The 6,000-nt window shown below is 38.4% G+C and overlaps 1 pseudogene; it reads right to left on the reverse strand.

Moving 5' to 3' along the window:
* LOC132508725 (zinc finger CCHC domain-containing protein 10-like) overlaps positions 1–4,108 on the reverse strand; it is a 53,188-nt pseudogene extending 49,080 nt beyond the window's left edge.
* Between the last annotated feature and the right edge of the window lie 1,892 nt (positions 4,109–6,000).

Here is a 6,000-nt window from a genome sequence, read left to right on the forward strand (position 1 = left end):
GAGAAAAGTAGCCTATTGGGACCAGCTCGATTCCGTGACATGTTTTAACAAGGCAAGCTCCTCATTAATACCAGGGGCTTTTTGGAATCCCAGTGGTACCCTCTTATAAACATAGTTTGTCCAGTACCCAGATCTGCAATAGTATATACTTTACTGCCACGGTCTTCCTTCTTCAGTTCATTCCTCATAGTACTGGCTAGTCTGATTAGTATTTTAGCCCACAGTCATAGACTCTGTTAAATTGAGAGTGCTATCGTTGCTGTACATAGAGATGTTTGAAGCTAAAAATTTTCCCCACCCTTTCAGAAAAAAACACAGTAAGGAGCTGCCTTATATTCAGGGTGCGCGATTCTTTCATGCTTCAGGGCATATTGTTATCACCAGCTGTGGTCAGGGAAAAAAAAAAATCCCCATCTCTGTGACGTAATACAGTACAATTAGGCACATAATGTAGATTTTATGCTTTTCCCCGAAACATCTGGCATGTACTACTTTCTAACACCAAACCTCGGAGAGCCAGGCCTCCTGTAGCATTTTAATATCAATGTGGCTTTTCACACATTAGTTATCTAATGTTTGTGCCGGTTTGTGAAAAACATGCCACATCCTCAATATCATCTCTTGAATGAGTGTAAATTTAAAATGCCTGCCAGGGGGTTACGTGTTTGGGGGAGAAACTAATATCTGCCCTCATCTAAATACCAAATGAATTTTAGACTGTCATTCTAGCCCAGCATTAGCATCGGCCCTTGGGAAAATCATTGTTTATGTATTCCTTTCAGATACTAAGAATTAAGAATCAATCTATTTAAACCTTGTTGCTAATATTACCTTTGTATAACTGACACATTAGGGAAATGTGTATGGAGTTATTACTTTTGTCCAGAGAGAAAAAGTTGGCCATGAAAAGTTTTAAACAAATTATCTCCAAGTTCTCAGGAAAAAAGAATTGAGTCACTTGGGGAAAAGATAAAATGTTATACTGAAATCCTTGTGAACAGAAAACTTTCTCACTGAGATTCAGGAACTCTTCAAGTCAGGGCAGTGGGTGTGAAAGTAACTGCCTTAGCAAGGTAGCAAAGTGTACTTTACCTGTTACGCCATCTTCATAGGATTCCATCTTCCTGTAAAATCCACCTCAGAACCAACCAAAAATAAAAAGAAACACAGATTACGCAAAAGTAAAACCAAGAATAAAATGAGAGAAGAAAAGTTTATGTGATCCATATTGTCTGAGGATTTAATAATATAGTAAAATGTTGATAAAACATTTACAAATGTACCTGCAAAATGGCTTGTATTGGTTTATAAAGAATGTTAGTTGGCATTTAGTCGTTTCCATGAATCACGTTGAAATTTTAAAAAGAAAATGATGAAATTGTTTGAACCAAGTACAACGTAAACGAACTCTAGAACGTTAGAAAATTAAAACAAAAATGTTATGCATTGCATAGACAACTATCCACATGCCCAGATAATAGCTTTAAGATTTATTGCTAATAAATTTAATGGAGAGATTAATAAGTTTAATTAAAGAGATACTTATTTTAACATTAGAATGTTGCCATTAGAATGTTGCTATTTTGATAGAGGTATTGCAAAGAATTTAGGAAATTGTTCTTGAACTCTCAGGGCCTTGGTTTTCTCATTTATAAAAGTTGGTTACAGTGAGATGGTTTTTAAGATACTTTCCAGCTCTAAAAAAATTGAGTTCATGGATTTTAATGTAATTCCGTATGATTGTGTGGTGAACGACTTGCTTTAGAAGAATATTGAGTTCATTATTTATACATTTTGGTACTCTCACACCCTAGTGGTTCTTAATAAAGGTCAAAAAGCATTGGTCACAACACCATAATATAAAACATGTTAGAAACAGATGGCAGCACTGGATATGTCTAAGTAGAAAGACAGATGGAGCAGGACTTAGATTCTGACCCTGGAAGCTTGGAAGGGGTTGAATGACATGACTTATTTTTTTTCCTCTAATTTAAGAAGTAATTTGGTGTAAGTACAAAGAGACCACTTCAACTATATGAAACAACATATAGACAGGGAAAGAATTGAGTTCCAGCAATGTGGTAGACTGACCTAATATGAACTACTTCCCCTTAACGAAAACTCACTTAATGCTGCATAAAATATACCAGTATTGTTTTAGTAAAAATACAAAAATGGGTTAGAAAGAAAGACAAGAAAAGTCCTAGCTGCAGAGTTAAGGAGAGTAACCATAGGCAAGTGTAAGCTTATAAATGAAGGCTCTGGTCCTTGGGACACTGACAAGCAAATATAGATCCGTGAAATCAAATATAGAAGCATGGAAGGTAAAACCAGCAGCCTGGGAGGGCTGCCTCTTTCTTAAAGAAGAGCCTGGGAAGAGTCAAGAATGCTTATCTCTGAAAGAAGGTATAGATGTCCCATGAGAAATAAAACTCTCAAGTACAGAGTCCAAACTTATACATCCATGTTGTGTACAATTCCCAAGTAGAGAAGTTAGTGGAAGATCTAGTCCTAGACTAACAAAATCTCTGGGGCATTCTGTGTGAACAAACACAGGGATTCTTCCATAACGCAGAGTGTACAAGACCTCCAAAGGAAAAACAAACAAACTACGAAAAAACTACGGCGGCAGTAATAAAATACTAACTGAAGATGAGCTCACAATAAAAATTATAAACTACATAAGGAAATGGTAACCATAAGGGAAAGTCAGCAGAAACACAAAACAAGAAGCACCTCAACAAAACACAATCAAAAGTTTAATACAAAATACGTGTACGTCAACAATATTTAGATCAGGTGTTTGGCTTCTTGGATGGATGGATGCGGTCTTGGATGTCACCTCTTCCAAATTAGAGCCTTCAGGGGCCTCTCTTACCCCCAGGGTTATAAATAAACTGGTATTTATTTTATAACAAGAAAAAGATCGTGAAGTTTTCTATTTTGCAGCATTCACCATACTGATTCTTGGGGAAATCTTTCAAGTTGCTCTCAGGTTAGTGGTAACACAAATGTAAAAAATTCCTGATGAATCTATGTTTATTTGAAATGCTGTGAACACTTCTAATATTTTGGTTTTTCCTGAAATTCTATTTTTATTCTTGAATAAGCCTTCCATCGCTTGCTTTTTTTTTTTCCTCTCCCTCCCATCCTTCCTATCCCCCCCTCCCCCTTTCATTGCTTGCTTTTTTAATCAATATTCTGGAAATACTTTTGTAATCATGGAAATCATTATTTTCCCAGCTTGATAGTATATCCCAAAGATCTCTATACCTGGTCTCTAATGGCAATATAGAGGGTATGGCAGGCTCAATTATGAAATGATATTTTTATTAGTACATTGTCTTAATTTGATGATTAAAATATGACACTTCATTAATATCAGGGTTTTCAGACATTAGCACGTTAGAAAGCAAAGAGTGTGGTGTTAGAGGTAGCCATAGATCTTCCCTGTATGTCTGTAGAAAAACAAATAACCTTTCTTTTTCTTCAAAAATATCTGCGTGGAGCCCAGAGGGGGGCACACTCAGCTCTCGGTGAAAGGAGGGGGCAGGGCTAACCAGGGGCTGCCTTCAAAGATGGTTGAAACGCAGGAGGATTTTCATCACAGGTTTTTGGCATTGGAAGGTCTTTGAAGATTTGGGGATTTTCGCTTAACAGGTGGTCTCCGAGCCTGCTGCAGTCTGCTGATCTGAAGCCACACGGCTCTGCAGGACTCCTACTTGCTTGGTTTTCTGGAGGTAAGGCCCCAGGAACCTCTCCCTGCTTTTATCCAATGATTATTTTCTTATGGGAGGGTTACGGTTTCCCTTCCCCACCTACTACCAACTGCCCCTCAATCGGACAGGGAAAGCCCCGAAGGAAAAGCGGTAGCATGGGAAGTGCCCACTAGATGGCAGAATTGATTAAGCAGATAACGTGTTAAGGCTGTGATCTCAGAACAAAAACAGGATGGGAAAGGAGTCCCAGTATGGCTTCTAACCCGCCCACGGGTGCTGAGCTAATCATGGCCGGACTGCTTTTACCTTCCAAAAAGGAAGTGGCACTTTAGAGAGGGACATCGTCGTGGCTGCCAGTTAGCGGTGTTAAACGCTGTGGTGCTGCCCATGAGGGTAAGAGAGGCCCCTGAAGGCTCAGATTTGGAAGAGGTGACGTCCAAGACCGCATCCATCCATCCAAGAAGCCAAACACCTGTTGTTGAAGTTCCCAAGGAAGATACTGAGAACATCTCTTATTTTGAGAGAATGTATTGTCTACAAACTCGAAATTCTGTTTCAAAGTGTCCCAACCGAAGCAACAGAAAGGAGACATTATCTCTTCAGGTAACAGCTCGGATTTACACTGGCACTTCTTGCAGTGCTCTGTCAGCATCCATTAGCTTGACAGAGTACCTCAAGACCGAAACAAACATTATGGAAAACTATGTAAGAATTCAGCATTGGGAATGCAGGCTGAATTTTGTGCAGCTCTAATTTGGCCTCATCTCACATCCACCCACTTCTATTGGCTTGCTACCTGTAGCCAGTTTCATTTAACAGCAGTTTTATGCTACTTAGAAGGCACACAGAGTGCTTTAGGGCCTGAAGTTTAGACCCATTCCCATCTACGACTCTCTGTGTTCACCAATAGCTTCTGCGTCAACAGCCCTGGGATTCCTAGTGATGAAGAAACTCTTATAAAATGTTACTGAATGCTTACTATCAGGAATGGGCCTCCATCACCTCATTTAATCTTTTCAGCAAACCTAGAACCCAGATGTTTTTATTACCAGCTCTGATTTGGGGGATTTTTGGATGAAGGAACTGAAGCATAGAGCAGTTGAGAAACTCAGATCATATAAAAGGGATTTCCTTCTGCAATGTGTAAATTTTATTCCTTTCTTAGTTGAATTTGAACACGATAGACATTATACCTCTATTTAATGGTTGTGTATAGGATCAATTTTAATTTTCCCTTATCTGTAAATAAACAGTCACCGAACCTTATGCTTGTTCTGAATAATGGCTGCTGTACGCTGTGGGGTCTCAATTATTTTAATTAATTGGGATCTAGAACATAGAGCTTATGTTTTCTGGACAAGTGTGGAATGATGTGTTAGACTCTATACATACAAAGCTGAGGGAAGAAAATGAAACTTGGACATGAGTGGTTATGTGAACCCAGCCTAACAATAGTCAGTTGTCTTTCACTTTGGCAATTATGGAAATTAGTGGTATTATAATTTCTGTGTCTGTTGATGGGCTATGTTATTGAGTGATAATCTTATTTTAGATTTTATATTTCTTCTATAACAATGGGCCAACAGCTGAAGAGGAATCAAGAACTACCATTCTTGCGATCTCTCTCATCTCTCTTTTTGTTACTTTTTTATGTTGGAATAATTTTAGATTTAGAGAGATGTTGCAGAGACAGCACAGAGTTCCTGTCAACGCTTCATCTAGTTTTATTTCATGTTAACACATCACTTAACATGATATATTTCTCAAAACTTAGACACTAACTTTGGGAAAATACTATTAACTAAGCTACAAACATTATTCGGATTTCACTAGTTTTTCCACTAATACTCTTTGTTCCAGGATCTAATCTAGGACACCATGGTTCATTTTGTATCCTTCTCTTTTTATCCAGTTACTGCTGAAATGTGAGGTAGCATCATGCACTCCATCTTCTGCTGCCCATTTGCTTTGGTGTGAACCATCTAAGCCCAGATATTTAATGCAAGTCTCCTGGGTATTGGGTCAAATGGGAACCCTTCTCGATCAGAATTAGGCCTGGGATACTCAGATTGTATCAGTGCTTTTAAGCTCATTCCTAACTTCTCTGCTTCCCTGTCTCACTGAGCTACTTAAAAAGACATTTTCATCTCTTCTGTTGAGACAAAAAAAAAAAAAAAAACCTCCAGGTAGTACTTTGCCATTGAGAAGAAGTAAATGAATTTTTATTTATTTATTTTTGGCCGTGCGCAGGTTTTCTCTAGTTGCGGCGAGCGGGGGCAAC

The sequence above is a fragment of the Lagenorhynchus albirostris genome, chromosome 18, assembly GCF_949774975.1.
Source record: "Lagenorhynchus albirostris chromosome 18, mLagAlb1.1, whole genome shotgun sequence".
NCBI classification, from domain to species: domain Eukaryota; kingdom Metazoa; phylum Chordata; class Mammalia; order Artiodactyla; family Delphinidae; genus Lagenorhynchus; species Lagenorhynchus albirostris.